Here is a 9,059-nt window from a genome sequence, read left to right as displayed (position 1 = left end):
CCGTCATGGATATAGAAGACATAATACAACCGGATCCACTCATGACTTTTCGTGTGAAAGTAGCCTTATACTGGTATTACCGCTGTGACCTGTAACTGACTATAGTGGTAATATGAAGGTATGACATGCTTTTGACCTGAAACATGGAGGAGCTGCCTTGATACACGTTATTATCTCCTTCAGTGTTTCCTCTTCTTATCTCCACTAATTGTATTTTACATGGGATTTTCTAGGATTTTACATCGGTTCATCTTCTTTCCATTCAGGTTCCTACAATATAGGATCCGAAGATCATTCTCCTGATTGACCCATCAAGGATGGATAGGGAAGGGGACAGGATGGCAAAGAGTATAATAAATCTCACCCTGGAGATCCTTCTCCGGCTTACTGGAGAGGTGAGAGATTCTGATGGTGTCACATTACATCATCTTCTCTGTTACTAACAGATGGACATGACTGGAGAGGTGAGGGACTCTGGAGATGTATGGAGTGATATTTATTACTGTGTCTCTCCATAACCAGGAATACACAGTAGTGAAGAAGACCTCTAGTGAACATTGTCAGGCCCCGGTATCTGAAGGACGGGGAGGAATCCGGAGCCCAACATCCAGGCGGACACCGCACATCCCGATACATGAAAACGTCAACAGAGAGAAGATCCTAGAGCTCACCAACAAGATCATTGAGCTGCTGACTGGAGAGGTGACATCGCTGGGAATGCCGGGACATTATACAGTAACGCTATGAAGGGATATGGGTGATGACTGTATCATTGTGTTGTCAGGTTCCTATAAGGTGTCAAGATGTCGCTGTCTATTTCTCCATGGAGGAGTCTGAGTATTTAGAAGGACACAAAGATCTGTACAAGAACGTTATGATGGAGGATCACCAGCCACCAAGTAAAAGACATGACTGAATACAAACACATCCTCTCACTAGTTATATGTCAGAAATTAATTGTCACCGTATGTTTTTCCTACAGTTAAAGAAGAGAGAACAACTCCCAGTCCTCTTCGTCTACAGGATGGTTCAGAAGAACATCAAAGCATTTCATATGATGATCAGATAGATGGAAATAAGGTCTCATGAAAGGTTCCCTATGATCTGTAGAAGTGCTGTGAAGATCTTGTGTTCATTCTTGTTTTATAAACCAGTATTATACAGTTGCAAGAAAAAGTATGTGAACCCTTTGGAATGATATGGATTTCTGCACAAATTGGTCATAAAATGTGATCTGATCTTCATCTAAGTCACAACAATAGACAATCACAGTCTGCTTAAACTAATAACACACAAAGAATTAAATGTTACCATGTTTTTATTGAACACACCATGTAAAAATTCACAGTGCAGGTGGAAAAAGTATGTGAACCCCTAGACTAATGACCTCTCCAAGAGCTAATTTGAGTGAGGTGTCAGCCAACTGGAGTCCTATCAATGAGATGAGATTGGAGGTGTTGGTTACAGCTGCCCTGCCCTATAAAAAACACACACCAGTTCTGGGTTTGCTTTTCACAAGAAACATTGCCTGATGTGAATGATGCCTCGCACAAAAGAGCTTTCAGAAGACCTACGATTAAAATTGTTGACTTGCATAAAGCTGGAAAGGGTTATAAAAGAATCTCCAAAAGCCTTGCTGTTCATCAGTCCACGGTAAGACAAATTGTCTATAAATGAAGAAAGTTCAGCACTGCTGCTACTCTCCCTAGGAGTGGCCGTCCTGTAAATATGACTGCAAGAGCATAGAGCAGACTGCTCAATGAGGTGAAGAAGAATCCTAGAGTGTCAGCTAAAGATTTACAAAAGTCTCTGGCATATGCTAACATCCCTGTTAGCGAATCTACGATACGTAAAACACTAAACAAGAATGGATTTCATGGGAGGATACCACAGAGGAAGCCACTGCTGTCCAAAAAAACATTGCTGCATGTTTACAGTTTGCACAAGAGCACCTGGATGTTCCACAGCAATACTGGCAAAATATTCTGTGGAGAGATGAAACCAAAGTTGACGATGTGGGGAGAAAAAGAGGCACAGCACACCAACATCAAAACCTCATCCCAACTGTGAAGTATGGTGGTGGGGGCATCATGGTTTGGGGCTGCTTTGCTGCATCAGGGTCTGGACGGATTGCTATTATCGAAGGAAAAAAGAATTCCCAAGTTTATCAAGACATTTTGCAGGAGAACTTAAGGCCACCTGTCCACCAGCTGGGTGTTGCAACAGGACAACGACCCAAAGCATAGAAGTAAATCAACAACAGAATGGCCTAAACATAAGAAAATACGCCTTCTGGAGTGGCCCAGTCAGAGTCCTGACCTCAACCCGATTGAGATGCTGTGGCAGGACCTCAAGAAAGCGATTCACACCAGACATGCCAAGAATATTGCTGAACTGAAACAGTTCTGTAAAGAGGAATGGTCAAGAATTACTCCTGACCGTTGTGCACGTCTCATCTGCAACTACCGGAAACGTTTGATTGAAGTTATTGCTGCCAAAAAAGGTTCAACCAGTTCACATACTTTTTCCACCTGCACTGTGAATGTTTACATGGTGTGTTCAATAAAAACATGGTAACATTTAATTCTTTGTGTGTTATTAGTTTAAGCAGACTGTGATTGTCTATTGTTGTGACTTAGATGAAGATCAGATCACATTTTATGACCAATTTGTGCAGAAATCCATATAATTCCAAAGGGTTCACATACTTTTTCTTGCAACTGTATGTTTTATCCTTGTATAACGAGAAAGGTAGACATACTGTAGAAACATAGACATGTCTGGATTACAGCTAACTATGCACCTTGCATGTCGTCTGAATCTTCTCATAGTTTTCTGGTCAGTAGAGACTGCTGGTTGGAATAAGGAACCAACTAGATGCATATATACAGGAGACCTACAGATATTTTTGGGTCAGACAATGAAACATGGCACATGTAGATCCACTGTTGTTCTTGAACAGATTTGACATGGTTCTTCTCCAAAGTGTGTTATATACAGTGGGGGAAATAATTATTTGACCCCTCACTGATTTTGTAAGTTTGTCCAATGACAAAGAAATGAAAAGTCTCAGAACAGTATCATTTCAATGGTAGGTTTATTGTAACAGTGGCAGATAGCACATCAAAAGGAAAATCGAAAAAATAACTTTAAATAAAAGATAGCAACTGATTTGCATTTCATTGAGTGAAATAAGTATTTGAACCCCTACCAACCATTAAGAGTTCTGGCTCCCACAGAGTGGTTAGACACTTCTACTCAATTAGTCACCCTCATTAAGGACACCTGTCTTAACTAGTCACCTGTATAAAAGACACCTGTCCACAGAATCAATCAATCAAGCAGACTCCAAACTCTCCAACATGGGAAAGACCAAAGAGCTGTCCAAGGATGTCAGAGACAAAATTGTAGACCTGCACAAGGCTGGAATGGGCTACAAAACCATTAGCAAGAAGCTGGGAGAGAAGGTGACAACTGTTGGTGCGATTGTTCGAAAATGGAAGGAGCACAAAATGACCATCAATCGACCTCGCTCTGGGGCTCCACGCAAGATCTCACCTCGTGGGGTGTCAATGGTTCTGAGAAAGGTGAAAAAGCATCCTAGAACTACACGGGAGGAGTTAGTTAATGACCTCAAATTAGCAGGGACCACAGTCACCAAGAAAACCATTGGAAACACATTACACCGCAATGGATTAAAATCCTGCAGGGCTCGCAAGGTCCCCCTGCTCAGGAAGGCACATGTGCAGGCCCGTCTGAAGTTTGCCAATGAACACCTGAATGATTCAGAGAGTGACTGGGAGAAGGTGCTGTGGTCTGATGAGACCAAAATAGAGCTCTTTGGCATTAACTCAACTCGCTGTGTTTGGAGGAAGAAAAATGCTGCCTATGACCCCCAAAACACCGTCCCCACCGTCAAGCATGGGGGTGGAAACATTTTGCTTTGGGGGTGTTTTTCTGCTAAGGGCACAGGACAACTTATTCGCATAAACGGGAAAATGGACGGAGCCATGTATCGTGAAATCCTGAGCGACAACCTCCTTCCCTCTGCCAGGAAACTGAAAATGGGTCGTGGATGGGTGTTCCAGCACGACAATGACCCAAAACATACAGCAAAGGCAACAAAGGAGTGGCTCAAGAAGAAGCACATTAAGGTCATGGAGTGGCCTAGTCAGTCTCCGGACCTTAATCCAATCGAAAACCTATGGAGGGAGCTCAAGCTCAGAGTTGCACAGAGACAGCCTCGAAACCTTAGGGATTTAGAGATGATCTGCAAAGAGGAGTGGACCAACATTCCTCCTAAAATGTGCGCAAACTTGGTCATCAATTACAAGAAACGTTTGACCTCTGTGCTTGCAAACAAGGGTTTTTCCACCAAGTATTAAGTCTTTTTTTGTTAGAGGGTTCAAATACTTATTTCACTCAATGAAATGCAAATCAGTTGCTATCTTTTATTTAAAGTTATTTTTTCGATTTTCCTTTTGATGTGCTATCTGCCACTGTTACAATAAACCTACCATTGAAATGATACTGTTCTGAGACTTTTCATTTCTTTGTCATTGGACAAACTTACAAAATCAGTGAGGGGTCAAATAATTATTTCCCCCACTGTAAGTGACCCCCCTTCCCTCTACTTTATCCCCTGTACAGGGATCTGGACTTTTTTGCAGGGGAACCACTAGGCTGCTGCACCTGAAGTAGTTTCTGTACAAGTTACTGGTGACCCACGGGGTCAGGAAAGGCAGAATACATGTAGTCCGATAAATGGTCCGTTGTTAGGACAAGTGCAATGAGCAGGACACTGCTACAATGGCCAATGATGCAGTGGGTCAGGATATGTGTATATAAGTTTATGGTTTGTTTGTGACGCCAATTGCAGCTTGCGCAGGTACTGTAGCAGGGCCCTTTAAGATGTTATAGCTCACGTACCAGGTGAGGAATGCCAGAGGGGGATAATGTCTCTGTATAGCAGATATGGTAGTGTCAACGGTGTCTCCTACCTTGGTACGGCTGGACTCCTGGATCCTGGCTCACTTGCAATAAAATGAGTGTTGTTAATAGGAGTAACTGAGGAACTTTGGTAGCAGTAAATGAGATCCAGACTTGAAATATATTCCAACTTGTCTTTACTGAATGGCAGCTTTAAATCCATACAAGTTACAGCAATAGTCTTGGGTCCCAGCAGGTATAGGCAATGTATGGCAGGGATCAGTATCTCTTCTGCTTCTATACTATGTGCCTGGAGAATCTGGCAGGTATTTATCTTCTGCTCTGTCTGTTTTCTGCTTGGTATGGGCCTGACTAGCTGAGGAGGAATTTGGGCTTCTCCTGGACTCTGGATATGTACTCACAACTTGGCTCACAGGGAATGCTTCTTCCTGGAGGCTGGAGATGGCTGCTTTTCTTGTCAACCAGCTGAGGCTGACGGCTCAGGCTGGGAAGGGTGATCTGTGGCCTCAGCCGAGGCAAGATCCTGTCTTGGGATCCGTGTTTCTGGGAGCTCCTACTAACACAGCCTACCCCAGGCGGGGGTAGCTGGTACACTAACTTAACTTCCTTCTCCTCCCCATGAGACAGGACATGGGACCAGTCCAGTTCTGCTCCCAGGAGGGGGAGCTAAAACTGGAATGAACTATTCCAGTCTAGCAATACTAAACTGGCTATGGTCCTGATCACACATTGCTGCCACCTGCTGGTGTACAGGGAAATTACAGTATAATATAAAACAGGCCTAGAAATACATTAAATGACATTCATGACAATATACTTATATAGACGGACAATAAAATTACACTTAACATGTTGTAGCAGGGAAAGAGAGTTTAGTAACATACTTCGGGATGTTACACAAGCAGCTCAGGATCAGAAAGGAGATCAGGCAAGGGTCAGGTTAGGCAGCAAAAGGTCCAATCTAGAAATCAGGCTGAATTCTGTACACAGAACAGGCAAGCAAGCTTTACATGAAACTAGCATACTAGAACCCATTGATCAGGCTCCTTTCCATGGCTTGTAGATATTAGAGTGCATGCATGCTGGCCCTATAAGAGCCAGAGATAGTGTGTGCACACTAGGGCTGCACGATAAATCGAAAAAATAATCGAATCGCGATAATCGGCAAATGCGATATGGCGATTTGGCCGACCCGAAAATGCCGCGATTATATATGAAGGGGCCCCGCGCACATAACTGGCTTTGCGTCTAAAGTATTTTACTAGTGTGTGAAACAATCTCTCTCCTTTTGATAACAGGTCCAGCCTCTGTACTCACTTTCACGATGAATGCAATGCACTGCGGCGAACGGCAACGAGCTGGCCGGCCGGCGCGTGACTGGCGTCACTTAGCAACGCTCCTGCTTCCTGAAATGGGAGGAGCGTTACTAAGAGATGTCAGTCACGCGCCGGCCGGCCAGCTCGTTGCCGTTCGCCGCAGTGCATTGCATTCATCGTGAAAGTGAGTACAGAGGCTGGACCTGTTATCAAAAGGAGAGAGATTGTTTCACACACTAGTAAAATACTTTACACGCAAAGCCAGTTATGTGCGCAGTTTAGGACACATGAGGGGACACATAGGGCCATGAGGGGAACCAGCATAAGATGCTATATGTCTTATGCTGGCCTCCCTCATGGCCCTATGTGTCATAGCACACATCCCCTATAACAGCGTCCTCCACGGATCCACCCCATAACAGTGCTATCCACAAGTCCCCATAAGTGTCATTCACAGATCCCCCATAACACTGTCCTCCACAGATCCCCCATAACAGCGTCCTCCACAGATCCCCCACATAACAGCGTCCTCCACAGATCCCCCCCATAACAGCGTCCTCCACAGATCCCCCACATAACAGCGTCCTCCACAGATCCCCCACATAACAGCGTCCTCCACAGATCGCCCACATAACAGCGTCCTCCACAGATCGCCCACATAACAGCGTCCTCCACAGATCGCCCACATAACAGCGTCCTCCACAGATCCCCCATAACAGCGTCCTCCACAGATCCCCCATAACAGCGTCCTCCACAGATCTCCCATAACAGCGTCCTCCACAGATCCACCACATAACAGTGTCCTCCACAGATCCCCCACATAACAGCGTCCTCCACAGATCCCCCACATAACAGCGTCCTCCACAGATCCCCCACATAACGGCGTCCTCCACAGATCCCCCACATAACGGCGTCCTCCACAGATCCCCCACATAACGGCGTCATCCACAGATCCCCCACATAACGGCGTCATCCACAGATCCCCCACATAACAGCGTCATCCACAGATCCCCCACATAACAGCGTCATCCACAGATCCCCCACATAACAGCGTCATCCACAGATCCCCCACATAACAGCGTCATCCACAGATCCCCCACATAACAGCGTCATCCACAGATCCCCCACATAACAGCGTCATACCCAGCCGGGTCAGCGGCTCATATGGGAAAATCCAAGCAAATAGACCTCTAGCACAATTCCCTTAAAATATTGCATTCCCATATCGTGCAGCCCTAGTGCACACATGACCTATGGGCAGAGAAGGTCATTATCGGCAGGAAGCAGGCCTCAGCTTGTGTGGGAGGACAGCGTTATTCCAGCAGCCGGGACCACTGGGAAGGGAGAGAGGGATGTCTGTGGGACTGGACCGCTGGAGCCCTAAGGCTGTAAGGAGAGGAGCTATAGGCATGGACCGCTGCCATAGCAGATAACTCTGCTGTCATTTCATCACTTTTTGTCATTGTAATTAATGATCTTTTCTGGTCACATCAAACATTCCACACGACTTCTCCATCAGTCTGCTGACTTTTACCATTTCTGTTTCACAGTTTTTAAATCTGGGTAAAGATCTGACCAATATTAAGGCTGAAGATACATCTGTGAGGGGTGATGAGCAGATCATAGAGGACGTTCCCACCGATAACCACCCAGGTGAGTAGTAACCACTACATAAAGCAGAGAAGACTCACAGATTCTGCTCCTTCACTGGCTACTGATGACTCCTTGTATAGTCAGGTAGTGGTGGCAGTTTGGGGGTCACATATTGTACTTTCCGACAGGTTTTCCTTTATTAGCACACAATTGTTACCGATACCAGGTGTCCCACAGTATTGATCAGAAGGTTGGGGTTATCACCCATTCTTCTAACTTCTATGAACCCTCTTTCCGTAGTATTTAGAGGCTTTACTGACACTTCTGAATTTTTGGAAATAAGAAAAGCCTTATGGTAGAGCCGAAATAAAAAGAGCCACCAATGAACAGTAGCCGCTGCCTGTCTGACCATAAAGATCTCACAATGTTCTGCCCTAAAGAAGTAATCAGAGGAGGACAAATCCCCAGTGGTCAGTGACCGCTTGCCGGCCATTCTGCTCCCCCCTTCCTGCTAAAGACTTCAATGCTATACCCCACTCTCCCCAGGGGCTCTGACTAATCCCAGTATATGGGACCCCAAAATATCTCATGGCAGCTGTTAAATGGTCCCTTGTTGACACCTCAGAGAACACAGTCGCAGTCCTGGTCTGACAACATATAGGATTATTGTATGTGCAGAGAGGTTTTATAGGGGAGCAGTTCTCTATTTGCCTTACACCGTGTGTTATCGGGTTCTAGACATAAATTGTAAACCCCGTGGTGTCCTAGTATCACACCCAAACAGGGAGGGGGGAATTGTGTAATTAATATTGGAGCCACCTATAGACTGTATCTAGTAGTTCAAAAAGTAATCAATTCTTCTCTGAATGTTGGTTTGCATGAAAGATTCATTTTCACTGGAATAATAATACGTTTTTTTTATAACTGTTTCGATGCAAATACAGAGCGACCATTATTAAAAATCCATTAAAGGGAACCTGTCATCAGAAGTGGCCTATTTATTTATTGTATTTATGTTCTGCATTTATATAGCACTACATGCATGGGATAGGCATAAGGCCATCCTTCATATAAGATAGGGCCAGGGGCTATCCATAGTATTTAGTATATTGGGCAGACTAGATGGGCCAAATGGTTCTTATCTGCCGACACATTCTATGTTTCTATGTTACTATATTCAGCAGGGCTACACAGACATTA

General features: G+C 44.8%; 1 long non-coding RNA gene across 1 annotated transcript; it reads left to right on the top strand.

Annotated features, from left to right (window-relative positions):
- The first annotated feature begins 576 nt into the window (after window positions 1-576).
- LOC120999578 lies at window positions 577-7,841 on the top strand. Its single transcript, XR_005778567.1, has 3 exons — window positions 577-899; window positions 983-1,080; window positions 7,817-7,841. It is a non-coding gene; the product is annotated as an uncharacterized LOC120999578 (long non-coding RNA).
- Window positions 7,842-9,059: the final 1,218 nt, after the last annotated feature.

The sequence above is a fragment of the Bufo bufo genome, chromosome 4 (assembly GCF_905171765.1).
Source record: "Bufo bufo chromosome 4, aBufBuf1.1, whole genome shotgun sequence".
Lineage (NCBI taxonomy): Eukaryota > Metazoa > Chordata > Amphibia > Anura > Bufonidae > Bufo > Bufo bufo.
The sequence above is the reverse complement of the archived record's forward strand: the minus strand, read 5'-3'. Positions and strand labels throughout refer to the sequence as shown.